Consider the following 19,001-nt stretch of genomic DNA (forward strand, 5'->3'; position numbering starts at 1 on the left):
CCGTTCGGGTTGAAGAATGCACCTGCCACTTTCCAGAGGCTTGTGAATCATGTGTTGAATGGGTTGGACGAATTCTGTCTTGCATATCTGGACGATATAGCAGTTTTCAGTGCCACCTGGGAAGACCATGTGAAACACCTCGGGATTGTGCTCCAGGCTCTTCAGAAAGCCCACTTGACCTGAAAGGCTAGTAAATGCCAGATTGGACAAGGCTCAGTGGTTTACCTTGGACATGAAGTAGGTGGAGGGAGGATACAGCCTCTACCCAGTAAAGTACAAGCAGTACAAGACTGGCCTACCCCCACTACGCAAACCCAAGTGAGAGCCTTCTTAGGACTCACGGGGTATTATCGCAATTTTATGGCAGACTATGGCACCATAGCTGCTCCTCTGACTGCCCTCACAACTCCGAAGAAACCCAAGAAGGTAACTTGGACCGACGAGTGTGAGAAGGCCTTCAATGGCATAAAAGACTCCTTGTGCCAGGCCCCTGTCCTTAGGGCCCCTGATTATCAAAGACCTTTTATCGTGCAGACGGACGCCTCGGACACTGGGATAGGAGCTGTACTATCACAAGTAGATGAGAAGGGTAAGGAACACCCTATCGGTTTTATTAGTCGCCAGCTTAAGGACAGAGAGCTCAGATGGTCCACGGTAGAGAAAGAATGTTTCTCTGTTGTGTGGGCCCTAAGGAAGCTGAGGCCCTACCTCTATGGGACCCACTTCACTGTGCAGACTGACCATAAGCCGTTAAAGTGGCTAATGAACATGAAGGGGGAGAATCCAAAGTTGCTTAGGTGGTCCATAAGTCTACAAGGCTTCGACTTCACTATTGAGCATAGGCCAGGTGTCCAACATAGCAATGCTGATTGGTTGTCCAGAATGTTTAACCGACCTGAACAAGAGACTCATCCAGGGGTGGATTAGTTCCCCCTGTCCATAGTCTGGGAGGGGCGAGTGTTAGGAAAGATTTCCTAATTGTAGGTAATTTTCCTTCCATGTGGCAACCCCTAAACTTTTTGCTGTTGTTTTTCACCTTGTTCTTGACTTTGCCAGAGAAGTGCAGCCTTCTGCCGCACTCCTCTGGGCTTTCGCTCCTTTCTTATGGGGAAACTGACATGCCCTTAAGACAGTCAGTACCGGGGAACGCTGTTTCCCGTAGTTTCTTTTATCGTGTTGCGACTTTAGTGCAACATGACACAAGAGGGCACTGTAAGCTAAGTTACAGCTCTCTTGGGTCTCTAGCCTTCTACAAGCCCTAAATACTCTTTTAGGATGGTATTTGATCGGTGCAAGTCATTCAGGGACTCGAACGGTGGCAGCGATCGTTTTGTTTATTTTGAGCTCCTTTTGGCGTTCTGAGCGCGTTTTTCGCACTGAACCCAAAATGGTGGCCTGGCTCCCAAAATGGCCAGACCACGAGGCTCCTTTGTCTTGTCCACTGACCGTCTTGCTCCCTTCACCTTCCCCAGGTCGAGAGACCCGGGGCCTTCCTTATTTGGGCATGTACTTTCCCGCGAAACGTGGTTGCTTTCGCGGGCTTCTACATGTCGTTTGTGTGCCTCCAGGGTGTGGGCTGGGATGTCTGGTCCCAATACACATCCTGGGTGCCAGAGAGTCTAGGGTGGTGTGAATGCCTGGGACCACCGTGGTCCGTGATTGGTCCGCGTATGGTATGTGTGTTGATGAGCGGATCTCCCATTGGCTCCCCTCCGTTTTGGCGCGAAGGGAACCGTGGATAAGAGGGAGCTGGAAACACCACTACAATGTCGATCTCCTGAGTTCTCACGAACGAAGGAATACAGGAGCCAAGTATCCTGCAACCAAGAGGCTGGACCGAGGAATCTCTGGTGACCCGCTGAAGGAATCCTCCTTTGCACTGCTGTTGTCCTGTGAAACCCTTTCCTCCTTTGATCGAACCAGAAGGCCTGTACTGGTGCTTCGACCTTTGGAATAGCAGGAACAGCTATTCCCGGCGACTTCATCATCTCCTGCCAAGTAAGCCTTCGGAAGTGTCTCTGGGCCATCCAGTTGACTGACCAGCTTACAAGAGAGTCCTGCTCTGTAACCGCCGCCAGGTTGTGTTGTATTTCGAGTCCTTGTCACTCTCCCACGCTTCGTACACTTGGCGTTCCCAAGTCTGAAGGGAGGAGTGTACATTTGGCTCGGATACACACGGCCGCTCCGTTGCCCTGCTGTGGTGACAAAACTGTGCTGGTTTCGTCGATTGGGACGTCTTTTTGCTCTACACGACTACGAGGCGTTCCCTGCTCTTCTGAACCTGCCAGCTGCTGAAACTAACGTGGAGAAGCCTGGGTCTGCTTGCTTCGGGGACCGGTGAGTAGTTTAGCTAGGATCTAGTCGCCCTCCTGCAGTAGCCCATTGCTTTTCCCCGCTGTGTAAAAACAGCACCCTTTTGTCGGTACTCGCGCTCTGCTTCTGCTCGCTGTGGAGGCTGTGCTTGAGTTGCGGAACCTGTTCTCCTTCTGTTGTGCACTAACCCGAACTGCCTGACTTCCTCCGAAGAGCTTCTCCTTTTGCCCGTTGGCACCGGCGTGGCAGGTACTTTGAGCACAAGGCTCCACTCTTCGCAGGGCTCGGACTTCCATCTAGTTAGGTGCCTTTAAAGGCGAACTGAGTCTAAAGCATTATCGCACTGCCTGTTTTCCTTCCCTTGCAGGTGGACTACACATTTCGTGCCTCTAATGCTTGCGACTGTCGTATTTGTATATATATTGTGTTGATATGGTATGTGTTGGCTTAATATTGTGATACTGTGATTTTCTCGCTACGGTCGTTGTTTTAAAGGCCTTAAAATAAATGTGTATATATTTTTGATATAACAACTGTTTGGAGTAGTTTGTAAGCGCTCTTGCTTTGTGTGCTCATTGCGGGCTTTCAGTCACCCTCACCCCTCTTGAGACCTAGTCTTGACCGCCGCGATCGCTACCTTCATTGGTCTGGCTCGTCCAGAGGTTACCCTGTTCCAAGTAATTAGGTTGGCCTTCTGAACTTCTGCGCCACCAGGACAGAGTTCAGAAATCCGTCTTAACACTTCCTATAGCATGAGATGTGATAACCAACTCCGTCCCATTCCAATCCTGAGACCCTTCCGATAACATGAGATGTGATATCTCAATGCTTCTAATACCAAACCTGTGATCCTTCCTATAACAAGAGATGTGATATCCAAATCCTTCCCATTCCAAACCTGAGACCCTCCCTTTAGCATGAGATGTGATATCTCAATGCCTCTAATACCAAACCTGAGATCCTTCCGATAGCATGAGATGTGATATCTCAATGCTTCTAATACCAAACCTGAGATCCTTCCTATAACATGAGATGTGATATCCAAATCCTTCCCCTTCCAAACCTGAGATCCTCCCTTTAGCATGAGATGTGAGATCCAACTCCTTCCCATTCCAATCCTGAGACCCTTCTGATAGCATGAGATGTGATATCTCAATGCCTCTAATACCAAACCTGAGATCCTACCTCTAACATGAAATGTGATATCCAACTCCTTCCCTTTCCAAACGTGAGACCCTCGCTATAGCATGAGATGTGATATCCAAGTCCTTCCCATTCCAATCCTGAGACCCTTCCTATAGCATGAGATGTAATATCTCAATGCTTCTAATACCAAACCTGAGACCCTTCCTATAACATAAGATGGGATATCCAACTCCTTCCCATTCCAATCCTGAGACCCTTCCGATAGCAGAGATGTGATATCTCAATGCTTATACCAAACCTGAGACCCTTCCTGTGGCATGAGATGTCATATACAACTCCTTCCCATTCCAATCCTGAGACCCTTCCTATAGCATGAGATGTGATATCCAACTCCTTCCCATTCCAATCCTGAGACCCTTCCTATAGCATGAGATTTGATATCTCAATGCTTCTAATACCAAACCTGAGATCCTTCCGATAGCATGAGATGTGATATCTCAATGCTTCTAATACCAAACCTGAGATGTTCCTTCCCATTCCAATCCTGCGACCCTTCCTATAGCATGAGATGTGATATCCAACTCCTTCCCATTCCAATCCTGAGACCCTTCCGATAGCATGAGATGTGATATCTCAATGCTTCTAATACCAAACCTGAGATCATTCCTATAACACGAGATGTGATATCCAAATCCTTCCCCTTCCAAACCTGAGACCCTCCCTTTAGCATGAGATGTGATATCCAACTCCTTCCCATTCCAATCCTGAGACCCTTCTGATAGCATGAGATGTGATATCTCAATGCCTCTAATACCAAACCTGAGATCTTACCTCTAACATGAAATGTGATATCCAACTCCTTCCCCTTCCAAACCTGAGAGCCTTCCTATAGCATGAGATGTGATATCGAAGTATTTCCCATTCCAATCCTGAGACCCTTCATATAACATGAGATGTGATATCCAACTCCTTCCCATTCCAACCTGAGACCCTTCCTATAGCATGAGATGGGATATCCAACTACTTCCAAATCCAATCCTGATACCCTTCCGATAGCATGAGATGTGATATCTCAATCCCTCTAATACCAAACCTGAGATCCTTCCGATAGCATGAGAAGTGATATCTCAATGCTTCTAATACCAAATGTGAGATCCTTCCTATAACATGAGATGTGATATCAAAATCCTTCCCCTTCCAAACCTGAGACCCTCCCTTTAGCATGAGATGTGATATCCAACTCCTTCCCATTCCAATCCTGAGACCCTTCTGATAGCATGAGATGTGATATTCAATGCCTCTAATACCAAACCTGAGATCCTACCTCTAACATGAAATGCGATATCCAACTCCTTCCCTTTCCAAACGTGAGACCCTCCCTATAGCATGAGATGTGATATCCAAGTCCTTCCCATTCCAATCCTGAGAACCTTCCTATAGCATGAGATGTGATATCTCAATGCTTCTAATACCAAACCTGAGACCCTTCCTATAACATAAGATGGGATATCCAACTCCTTCCCATTCCAATCCTGAGACCCTTCCGATAGCAGAGATGTGATATCTCAATGCTTATACCAAACCTTAGACCCTTCCTATGGTATGAGATGTCATATGCAACTCCTTCCCATTCCAATCCTGAGACCCTTCCTATAGCATGAGATTTGATATCTCAATGCTTATACCAAACCTGAGACCCTTCCTATAGCATGAGATGTGATATCCAACTCCTTCCCATTCCAATCCTGAGACCCTTCCTAGAACATGAGATGTGATGTCTCAATGCTTCTAACACCAAACCTGAGATCCTTCCTATGGCATGAGATGTCATATAAAACTCCTTCCCATTCCATTCCTGAGATCCTTCCTATAGCATGAGATGCGATATCCAACTCTTTCCCATTCCAATCCTGAGACCCTTCCTATAGCATGAGATGTGATATCTCAATGCTTCTAATACCAAACCTGAGATCCTTCCTATAACATGAGATGTGATATCCAAATCCTTCCCATTCCAACCCGAGACCCTTCCTATAGAATGAGATGGTATATCCAACTCCTTCCAAATCCAATCCTGATACCCTTCCGATAGCATGAGATGTGATATCCCAATGCTTCTACCAAATCTGAGACCCATACTATGGCATGAGATATGATATCAAACTCCTTCCCATTCAAATCCTGAGACCCTTCCTACAGCTTGAGATGTGATATCCAACTCCTTCCCATTCCAATTCTGAGACCCTTCCTATACCATGAGACTTGATATCTCAATGCTTCTAAGACCAAACCTGAGACCCATCCTATAACATGAGATGTGATATCTAAATCCTTCCCCTTCCAAACCTTAGACCCTTCCTTTATCATGAGATGTGATATCCAACTCCTTCCCATTCCAATCCTGAGACCCTTCCTATAGCATGAGATGTGATATCTCAATGCTTCTAATACCAAACCTGAGACCCTTCCTATAACATGAGATGGGGTATCCAACTCCTTCCCATTCCAATCCTGAGACCCTTCCGATAGCAGAGATGTGATATCTCAATGCCTATACCAAACTTGAGACCCTTCCTATGGCCTGAGATGTCATATACAACTCCTTCCCATTCCAATCCTGAGACCCTTCCTATAGCATGAGATGTGATATCCAACTCCTTCCTATTCCAATCCTGAGACCCTTCCTATAGCATGAGATGTGATGTCTCAATGCTTCTAATACCAAACCTGAGATCCTTCCTATAACATGAGATGTGATATCCAACTCCTTCCCATTCCAATCCTGAGACCCTTCCTATAGCATGAGAAGTGATATCTCCATGCTTATACCAAACCTGAGACCCTTCCTATAGCATGAGATGTGATATCCAAATCCTTCCCGTTCCAATCCTGAGACCCTTCCTATAGCATGAGATGTGATATCTCAATGCTTATACCAAACCTGAGAGCCTACCTATAGCATGAGATGTGATATCCAAGTCCATCCCATTCCAATTCTTAGACCCTTCCTACAGCATGCGATGTGATATCTCAATGATTCTAATCCCAAACCAGAGACCCGTCCTATAACATGAGATGGGATATCCAACTCCTTCCCATTCCAATCCTGAGCCACTTCCGATAGCAGAGATGTGATATCTCAATGCTTATACCAAACCTGAGACCCTTCCTATAACATGAGATGTGATATCCAACTCCTTCCCATTCCAAACCTGAGACCCTCCCTTTAGCATGAGATGTGATATCTCAATGCTTCTAATACCAAACCTGAGACCCGTGCTATAACATGAGATGGGATATCCAACTCCTTCCCGTTCCAAACCTGATACCATTCCTATAGCATGAGATGTGATATCCAACTCCTTCCCATCCCAATCCTGAGACACCTCCGATAGCAGAGATGTGATATCTCAATGCTTATACCAAACCTGAGACTCTTCCTATAACATGAGATGTGATATCCAACTCCTTCCCGTTCCAAACCTGAGACCCTTCCTATAGCATGAGATGTGATATCCAACTCCGTCCCATTCCAATCCTGAGACCCTTCCGATACCATGAGATGTGATATCTCAATGCTTCTAATACCAAACCTGTGATCCTTCCTATAACAAGAGATGTGATATCCAAATCCTTCCCCTTCCAAACCTGAGACCCTCCCTTTAGCATGAGATGTGATATCTCAATGCCTCTAATACCAAACCTGAGATCCTTCCGATAGCATGCGATGTGATATCTCAATGCTTCTAATACCAAACCTGAGATCCTTCCTATAACATGAGATGTGATATCCAAATCCTTCCCCTTCCAAACCTGAGATCCTCCCTTTAGCATGAGATGTGAGATCCAACTCCTTCCCATTCCAATCCCGAGAACCTTCTGATAGCATGAGATGTGATATCTCAATGCCTCTAATACCAAACCTGAGATCCTACCTCTAACATGAAATGTGATATCCAACTCCTTCCCTTTCTAAACGTGAGACCCTCCCTATAGCATGAGATGTGATATCTAACTCCTTCCCATTCCAATCCTGACACCCTTCTGATAGCATGAGATGTGATATCTCAATGCCTCTAATACCAAACCTGAGATCTTACCTCTAACATAAATGTGATATCCAACTCCTTCCCCTTCCAAACCTGAGAGCCTTCCTATAGCATGAGATGTGATATCGAAGTATTTCCCATTCCAATCCTGAGACCCTTCATATAACATGAGATGTGATATCCAACTCCTTCCCATTCCAACCTGAGACCCTTCCTATAGCATGAGATGGGATATCCAACTACTTCCAAATCCAATCCTGATACCCTTCCGATAGCATGAGATGTGATATCTCAATCCCTCTAATAGCAAACCTGAGATCCTTCCGATAGCATGAGAAGTGATATCTCAATGCTTCTAATACCAAACGTGAGATCCTTCCTATAACATGAGATGTGATATCAAAATCCTTCCCCTTCCAAACCTGAGACCCTCCCTTTAGCATGAGATGTGATATCCAACTCCTTCCCATTCCAATCCTGAGACCCTTCTGATAGCATGAGATGTGATATTCAATGCCTCTAATACCAAACCTGAGATCCTACCTCTAACATGAAATGCGATATCCAACTCCTTCCCTTTCCAAACGTGAGACCCTCCCCATAGCATGAGATGTGATATCCAAGTCCTTCCCATTCCAATCCTGAGAACATTCCTATAGCATGAGATGTGATATCTCAATGCTTCTAATACCAAACCAGAGACCCATCCTATAACATAAGATGGGATATCCAACTCCTTCCCATTCCAATCCTGAGACCCTTCCGATAGCAGAGATGTGATATCTCAATGCTTGTACCAAACCCGAGACCCTTCCTATAGCATGAGATGTCATATACAACTCCTTCCCATTCCAATCCTGAGACCCTTCCAATAGCATGAGATGTGATATCTCAATGCTTATACCAAACCTGAGACCCTTCCTATAGCATGAGATGTGATATCCAACTCCTTCCCATTCCAATCCTGAGACCCTTCCTATAACATGAGATGTGATGTCTCAATGCTTCTAATACCAAACCTGAGATCCTTCCTATGGCATGAGATGTCATATAAAACTCCTTCCCATTCCATTCCTGAGACCCTTCCTATAGCATGAGATGCGATATCCAACTCCTTCCCATTCCAATCCTGAGACCCTTCCTATAGCATGAGATGTGATATCCAAATCCTTCCCATTCCAACCCGAGACCCTTCCTATAGAATGAGATGGGATATCAAACTCCTTCCAAATCCAATCCTGATACCCTTCCGATAGCATGAGATGTGATATCCCAATGCTTCTACCAAACCTGAGACCCATACTATGGCATGAGATGTGATATCAAACTCCTTCCCATTCCAATCCTGAGATCCTTCCTATAGCTTGAGATGTGATATCCAACTGCTTCCCATTCCAATTCTGAGACCCTTCCTATACCATGAGACTTGATATCTCAATGCTTCTAATACCAAACATGAGACCCGTCCTATAACATGAGATGTGATATCTAAATCCTTCCCCTTCCAAACCTTAGACCCTTCCTTTATCATGAGATGTGATATCCAACTCCTTCCCATTCCAATCCTGAGACCCTTCCTATAGCATGAGATGTGATATCTCAATGCTTCTACCAAACCTGAGACCCTTCCTATAACATGAGATGGGATATCCAACTCCTTCCCATTCCAATCCTGAGACCCTTCCGATAGCAGAGATGTGATATCTCAATGCTTATACCAAACCTGAGACCCTTCCTATGGCCTGAGATGTCATATACAACTCCTTCCCATTCCAATCCTGAGACCCTTCCCATAGCATGAGATGTGATATCCAACTCCTTCCCATTCCAATCCTGAGACCCTTCCTATAGCATGAGATGTGATGTCTCAATGCTTCTAATACCAAACCTGAGATCCTTCCTATAACATGAGATGTGATATCTCAATGCTTCTAATACCAAACCTGAGATGTTCCTTCCCATTCCAATCCTGCGACCCTTCCTATAGCATGAGATGTGATATCCAACTCCTTCCCATTCCAATCCTGAGACCCTTCCGATAGCATGAGATGTGATATCTCAATGCTTCTAATACCAAACCTGAGATCATTCCTATAACACGAGATGTGATATCCAAATCCTTCCCCTTCCAAACCTGAGACCCTCCCTTTAGCATGAGATGTGATATCCAACTCCTTCCCATTCCAATCCTGAGACCCTTCTGATAGCATGAGATGTGATATCTCAATGCCTCTAATACCAAACCTGAGATCTTACCTCTAACATGAAATGTGATATCCAACTCCTTCCCCTTCCAAACCTGAGAGCCTTCCTATAGCATGAGATGTGATATCGAAGTATTTCCCATTCCAATCCTGAGACCCTTCATATAACATGAGATGTGATATCCAACTCCTTCCCATTCCAACCTGAGACCCTTCCTATAGCATGAGATGGGATATCCAACTACTTCCAAATCCAATCCTGATACCCTTCCGATAGCATGAGATGTGATATCTCAATCCCTCTAATACCAAACCTGAGATCCTTCCGATAGCATGAGAAGTGATATCTCAATGCTTCTAATACCAAATGTGAGATCCTTCCTATAACATGAGATGTGATATCAAAATCCTTCCCCTTCCAAACCTGAGACCCTCCCTTTAGCATGAGATGTGATATCCAACTCCTTCCCATTCCAATCCTGAGACCCTTCTGATAGCATGAGATGTGATATTCAATGCCTCTAATACCAAACCTGAGATCCTACCTCTAACATGAAATGCGATATCCAACTCCTTCCCTTTCCAAACGTGAGACCCTCCCTATAGCATGAGATGTGATATCCAAGTCCTTCCCATTCCAATCCTGAGAACCTTCCTATAGCATGAGATGTGATATCTCAATGCTTCTAATACCAAACCTGAGACCCTTCCTATAACATAAGATGGGATATCCAACTCCTTCCCATTCCAATCCTAAGACCCTTCCGATAGCAGAGATGTGATATCTCAATGCTTATACCAAACCTTAGACCCTTCCTATGGTATGAGATGTCATATGCAACTCCTTCCCATTCCAATCCTGAGACCCTTCCTATAGCATGAGATTTGATATCTCAATGCTTATACCAAACCTGAGACCCTTCCTATAGCATGAGATGTGATATCCAACTCCTTCCCATTCCAATCCTGAGACCCTTCCTAGAACATGAGATGTGATGTCTCAATGCTTCTAACACCAAACCTGAGATCCTTCCTATGGCATGAGATGTCATATAAAACTCCTTCCCATTCCATTCCTGAGATCCTTCCTATAGCATGAGATGCGATATCCAACTCTTTCCCATTCCAATCCTGAGACCCTTCCTATAGCATGAGATGTGATATCTCAATGCTTCTAATACCAAACCTGAGATCCTTCCTATAACATGAGATGTGATATCCAAATCCTTCCCATTCCAACCCGAGACCCTTCCTATAGAATGAGATGGTATATCCAACTCCTTCCAAATCCAATCCTGATACCCTTCCGATAGCATGAGATGTGATATCCCAATGCTTCTACCAAATCTGAGACCCATACTATGGCATGAGATATGATATCAAACTCCTTCCCATTCAAATCCTGAGACCCTTCCTACAGCTTGAGATGTGATATCCAACTCCTTCCCATTCCAATTCTGAGACCCTTCCTATACCATGAGACTTGATATCTCAATGCTTCTAAGACCAAACCTGAGACCCATCCTATAACATGAGATGTGATATCTAAATCCTTCCCCTTCCAAACCTTAGACCCTTCCTTTATCATGAGATGTGATATCCAACTCCTTCCCATTCCAATCCTGAGACCCTTCCTATAGCATGAGATGTGATATCTCAATGCTTCTAATACCAAACCTGAGACCCTTCCTATAACATGAGATGGGGTATCCAACTCCTTCCCATTCCAATCCTGAGACCCTTCCGATAGCAGAGATGTGATATCTCAATGCCTATACCAAACTTGAGACCCTTCCTATGGCCTGAGATGTCATATACAACTCCTTCCCATTCCAATCCTGAGACCCTTCCCATAGCATGAGATGTGATATCCAACTCCTTCCTATTCCAATCCTGAGACCCTTCCTATAGCATGAGATGTGATGTCTCAATGCTTCTAATACCAAACCTGAGATCCTTCCTATAACATGAGATGTGATATCCAACTCCTTCCCATTCCAATCCTGAGACCCTTCCTATAGCATGAGAAGTGATATCTCCATGCTTATACCAAACCTGAGACCCTTCCTATAGCATGAGATGTGATATCCAAATCCTTCCCATTCCAATCCTGAGACCCTTCCTATAGCATGAGATGTGATATCTCAATGCTTATACCAAACCTGAGAGCCTACCTATAGCATGAGATGTGATATCCAAGTCCATCCCATTCCAATTCTTAGACCCTTCCTACAGCATGCGATGTGATATCTCAATGATTCTAATCCCAAACCAGAGACCCGTCCTATAACATGAGATGGGATATCCAACTCCTTCCCATTCCAATCCTGAGCCACTTCCGATAGCAGAGATGTGATATCTCAATGCTTATACCAAACCTGAGACCCTTCCTATAACATGAGATGTGATATCCAACTCCTTCCCATTCCAAACCTGAGACCCTCCCTTTAGCATGAGATGTGATATCTCAATGCTTCTAATACCAAACCTGAGACCCGTGCTATAACATGAGATGGGATATCCAACTCCTTCCCGTTCCAAACCTGATACCATTCCTATAGCATGAGATGTGATATCCAACTCCTTCCCATCCCAATCCTGAGACACCTCCGATAGCAGAGATGTGATATCTCAATGCTTATACCAAACCTGAGACTCTTCCTATAACATGAGATGTGATATCCAACTCCTTCCCGTTCCAAACCTGAGACCCTTCCTATAGCATGAGATGTGATATCCAACTCCGTCCCATTCCAATCCTGAGACCCTTCCGATACCATGAGATGTGATATCTCAATGCTTCTAATACCAAACCTGTGATCCTTCCTATAACAAGAGATGTGATATCCAAATCCTTCCCCTTCCAAACCTGAGACCCTCCCTTTAGCATGAGATGTGATATCTCAATGCCTCTAATACCAAACCTGAGATCCTTCCGATAGCATGAGATGTGATATCTCAATGCTTCTAATACCAAACCTGAGATCCTTCCTATAACATGAGATGTGATATCCAAATCCTTCCCCTTCCAAACCTGAGATCCTCCCTTTAGCATGAGATGTGAGATCCAACTCCTTCCCATTCCAATCCCGAGAACCTTCTGATAGCATGAGATGTGATATCTCAATGCCTCTAATACCAAACCTGAGATCCTACCTCTAACATGAAATGTGATATCCAACTCCTTCCCTTTCTAAACGTGAGACCCTCCCTATAGCATGAGATGTGATATCTAACTCCTTCCCATTCCAATCCTGACACCCTTCTGATAGCATGAGATGTGATATCTCAATGCCTCTAATACCAAACCTGAGATCTTACCTCTAACATAAATGTGATATCCAACTCCTTCCCCTTCCAAACCTGAGAGCCTTCCTATAGCATGAGATGTGATATCGAAGTATTTCCCATTCCAATCCTGAGACCCTTCATATAACATGAGATGTGATATCCAACTCCTTCCCATTCCAACCTGAGACCCTTCCTATAGCATGAGATGGGATATCCAACTACTTCCAAATCCAATCCTGATACCCTTCCGATAGCATGAGATGTGATATCTCAATCCCTCTAATAGCAAACCTGAGATCCTTCCGATAGCATGAGAAGTGATATCTCAATGCTTCTAATACCAAACGTGAGATCCTTCCTATAACATGAGATGTGATATCAAAATCCTTCCCCTTCCAAACCTGAGACCCTCCCTTTAGCATGAGATGTGATATCCAACTCCTTCCCATTCCAATCCTGAGACCCTTCTGATAGCATGAGATGTGATATTCAATGCCTCTAATACCAAACCTGAGATCCTACCTCTAACATGAAATGCGATATCCAACTCCTTCCCTTTCCAAACGTGAGACCCTCCCCATAGCATGAGATGTGATATCCAAGTCCTTCCCATTCCAATCCTGAGAACATTCCTATAGCATGAGATGTGATATCTCAATGCTTCTAATACCAAACCAGAGACCCATCCTATAACATAAGATGGGATATCCAACTCCTTCCCATTCCAATCCTGAGACCCTTCCGATAGCAGAGATGTGATATCTCAATGCTTGTACCAAACCCGAGACCCTTCCTATAGCATGAGATGTCATATACAACTCCTTCCCATTCCAATCCTGAGACCCTTCCAATAGCATGAGATGTGATATCTCAATGCTTATACCAAACCTGAGACCCTTCCTATAGCATGAGATGTGATATCCAACTCCTTCCCATTCCAATCCTGAGACCCTTCCTATAACATGAGATGTGATGTCTCAATGCTTCTAATACCAAACCTGAGATCCTTCCTATGGCATGAGATGTCATATAAAACTCCTTCCCATTCCATTCCTGAGACCCTTCCTATAGCATGAGATGCGATATCCAACTCCTTCCCATTCCAATCCTGAGACCCTTCCTATAGCATGAGATGTGATATCCAAATCCTTCCCATTCCAACCCGAGACCCTTCCTATAGAATGAGATGGGATATCAAACTCCTTCCAAATCCAATCCTGATACCCTTCCGATAGCATGAGATGTGATATCCCAATGCTTCTACCAAACCTGAGACCCATACTATGGCATGAGATGTGATATCAAACTCCTTCCCATTCCAATCCTGAGATCCTTCCTATAGCTTGAGATGTGATATCCAACTGCTTCCCATTCCAATTCTGAGACCCTTCCTATACCATGAGACTTGATATCTCAATGCTTCTAATACCAAAAATGAGACCCGTCCTATAACATGAGATGTGATATCTAAATCCTTCCCCTTCCAAACCTTAGACCCTTCCTTTATCATGAGATGTGATATCCAACTCCTTCCCATTCCAATCCTGAGACCCTTCCTATAGCATGAGATGTGATATCTCAATGCTTCTACCAAACCTGAGACCCTTCCTATAACATGAGATGGGATATCCAACTCCTTCCCATTCCAATCCTGAGACCCTTCCGATAGCAGAGATGTGATATCTCAATGCTTATACCAAACCTGAGACCCTTCCTATGGCCTGAGATGTCATATACAACTCCTTCCCATTCCAATCCTGAGACCCTTCCCATAGCATGAGATGTGATATCCAACTCCTTCCCATTCCAATCCTGAGACCCTTCCTATAGCATGAGATGTGATGTCTCAATGCTTCTAATACCAAACCTGAGATCCTTCCTATAACATGAGATGTGATATCCAACTCCTTCCCATTCCAATCCTGAGACCCTTCCTATAGCATGAGAAGTGATATCTCCATGCTTATACCAAACCTGAGACCCTTCCTATAGCATGAGATGTGATATCCAAATCCTTCCCATTCCAATCCTGAGACCCTTCCTATAGCATGAGATGTGATATCTCAATGCTTATACCAAACCTGAGAGCCTACCTATAGCATGAGATGTGATATCCAAGTCCATCCCATTCCAATCCTTAGACCCTTCCTACAGCATGCGATGTGATATCTCAATGATTCTAATACCAAACCAGAGACCCGTCCTATAACATGAGATGGGATATCCAACTCCTTCCCATTCCAATCCTGAGCCACTTCTGATAGCAGAGATGTGATATCTCAATGCTTATACCAAACCTGAGACCCTTCCTATAACATGAGATGTGATATCCAACTCCTTCCCATTCCAAACCTGAGACCCTCCCTTTAGCATGAGATGTGATATCTCAATGCTTCTAATACCAAACCTGAGACTCTTCCTATAACATGAGATGTGATATCCAACTCCTTCCCGTTCCAAACCTGAGACCCTTCCTATAGCATGAGATGTGATATCCAACTCTGTCCCATTCCAATCCTGAGACCCTTCCGATAGCATGAGATGTGATATCTCAATGCTTCTAATACAAACCAGTGATCCTTCCTATAACAAGAGATGTGATATCGAAATCATTCCCCTTCCAAACCTGAGACCCTCCCTTTAGCATGAGATGTGATATCTCAATGCCTCTAATACCAAACCTGAGATCCTTCCGATAGCATGAGATGTGATATCTCAATGCTTCTAATACCAAACCTGAGACCCTTCCTATGGCATGAGATGTCATATACAACTCCTTCCCATTCCAATCCTGAGACCCTTCCTATAGCATGAGATGTGATATCTCAATGCTTATACCAAACCTGAGACCCTTCCTATAGCATGAGATGTGATATCCAACTCCTTCCCATTCCAATCCTGAGACCCTTCCTATAACATGAGATGTGATGTCTCAATGCTTCTAATACCAAACCTGAGATCCTTCCTATGGCATGAGATGTCATAGAAAACTCCTTCCCATTCCATTCCTGATACCCTTCCTATAGCATGAGATGCAATATCCAACTCCTTCCCATTCCAATACTGAGACCCTTCCTATAGCATGAGATGTGATATCTCAATGCTTCTAATACCAAAACTGAGATCCTTCCTATAACATGAGATGTGATATCCAAATCCTTCCCATTCCAACCCGAGACCCTTCCTATAGAATGAGATGGGATATCTCAATCCCTCTAATAGCAAACCTGAGATCCTTCCGATAGCATGAGAAGTGATATCTCAATGCTTCTAATACCAAACGTGAGATCCTTCCTATAACATGAGATGTGATATCAAAATCCTTCCCCTTCCAAACCTGAGACCCTCCCTTTAGCATGAGATGTGATATCCAACTCCTTCCCATTCCAATCCTGAGACCCTTCTGATAGCATGAGATGTGATATTCAATGCCTCTAATACCAAACCTGAGATCCTACCTCTAACATGAAATGCGATATCCAACTCCTTCCCTTTCCAAACGTGAGACCCTCCCCATAGCATGAGATGTGATATCCAAGTCCTTCCCATTCCAATCCTGAGAACATTCCTATAGCATGAGATGTGATATCTCAATGCTTCTAATACCAAACCAGAGACCCATCCTATAACATAAGATGGGATATCCAACTCCTTCCCATTCCAATCCTGAGACCCTTCCGATAGCAGAGATGTGATATCTCAATGCTTGTACCAAACCCGAGACCCTTCCTATAGCATGAGATGTCATATACAACTCCTTCCCATTCCAATCCTGAGACCCTTCCAATAGCATGAGATGTGATATCTCAATGCTTATACCAAACCTGAGACCCTTCCTATAGCATGAGATGTGATATCCAACTCCTTCCCATTCCAATCCTGAGACCCTTCCTATAACATGAGATGTGATGTCTCAATGCTTCTAATACCAAACCTGAGATCCTTCCTATGGCATGAGATGTCATATAAAACTCCTTCCCATTCCATTCCTGAGACCCTTCCTATAGCATGAGATGCGATATCCAACTCCTTCCCATTCCAATCCTGAGACCCTTCCTATAGCATGAGATGTGATATCCAAATCCTTCCCATTCCAACCCGAGACCCTTCCTATAGAATGAGATGGGATATCAAACTCCTTCCAAATCCAATCCTGATACCCTTCCGATAGCATGAGATGTGATATCCCAATGCTTCTACCAAACCTGAGACCCATACTATGGCATGAGATGTGATATCAAACTCCTTCCCATTCCAATCCTGAGATCCTTCCTATAGCTTGAGATGTGATATCCAACTGCTTCCCATTCCAATTCTGAGACCCTTCCTATACCATGAGACTTGATATCTCAATGCTTCTAATACCAAAAATGAGACCCGTCCTATAACATGAGATGTGATATCTAAATCCTTCCCCTTCCAAACCTTAGACCCTTCCTTTATCATGAGATGTGATATCCAACTCCTTCCCATTCCAATCCTGAGACCCTTCCTATAGCATGAGATGTGATATCTCAATGCTTCTACCAAACCTGAGACCCTTCCTATAACATGAGATGGGATATCCAACTCCTTCCCATTCCAATCCTGAGACCCTTCCGATAGCAGAGATGTGATATCTCAATGCTTATACCAAACCTGAGACCCTTCCTATGGCCTGAGATGTCATATACAACTCCTTCCCATTCCAATCCTGAGACCCTTCCCATAGCATGAGATGTGATATCCAACTCCTTCCCATTCCAATCCTGAGACCCTTCCTATAGCATGAGATGTGATGTCTCAATGCTTCTAATACCAAACCTGAGATCCTTCCTATAACATGAGATGTGATATCCAACTCCTTCCCATTCCAATCCTGAGACCCTTCCTATAGCATGAGAAGTGATATCTCCATGCTTATACCAAACCTGAGACCCTTCCTATAGCATGAGATGTGATATCCAAATCCTTCCCATTCCAATCCTGAGACCCTTCCTATAGCATGAGATGTGATATCTCAATGCTTATACCAAACCTGAGAGCCTACCTATAGCATGAGATGTGATATCCAAGTCCATCCCATTCCAATCCTTAGACCCTTCCTACAGCATGCGATGTGATATCTCAATGATTCTAATACCAAACCAGAGACCCGTCCTATAACATGAGATGGGATATCCAACTCCTTCCCATTCCAATCCTGAGCCACTTCTGATAGCAGAGATGTGATATCTCAATGCTTATACCAAACCTGAGACCCTTCCTATAACATGAGATGTGATATCCAACTCCTTCCCATTCCAAACCTGAGACCCTCCCTTTAGCATGAGATGTGATATCTCAATGCTTCTAATACCAAACCTGAGACTCTTCCTATAACATGAGATGTGATATCCAACTCCTTCCCGTTCCAAACCTGAGACCCTTCCTATAGCATGAGATGTGATATCCAACTCTGTCCCATTCCAATCCTGAGACCCTTCCGATAGCATGAGATGTGATATCTCAATGCTTCTAATACAAACCAGTGATCCTTCCTATAACAAGAGATGTGATATCGAAATCATTCCCCTTCCAAACCTGAGACCCTCCCTTTAGCATGAGATGTGATATCTCAATGCCTCTAATACCAAACCTGAGATCCTTCCGATAGCATGAGATGTGATATCTCAATGCTTCTAATACCAAACCTGAGACCCTTCCTATGGCATGAGATGTCATATACAACTCCTTCCCATTCCAATCCTGAGACCCTTCCTATAGCATGAGATGTGATATCTCAATGCTTATACCAAACCTGAGACCCTTCCTATAGCATGAGATGTGATATCCAACTCCTTCCCATTCCAATCCTGAGACCCTTCCTATAACATGAGATGTGATGTCTCAATGCTTCTAATACCAAACCTGAGATCCTTCCTATGGCATGAGATGTCATAGAAAACTCCTTCCCATTCCATTCCTGATACCCTTCCTATAGCATGAGATGCAATATCCAACTCCTTCCCATTCCAAT

The sequence above is a fragment of the Ambystoma mexicanum genome, chromosome 14 (assembly GCF_040938575.1).
Source record: "Ambystoma mexicanum isolate Mex_15411 chromosome 14, UKY_AmexF1_1, whole genome shotgun sequence".
Taxonomy (NCBI): Eukaryota; Metazoa; Chordata; class Amphibia; order Caudata; family Ambystomatidae; genus Ambystoma; species Ambystoma mexicanum.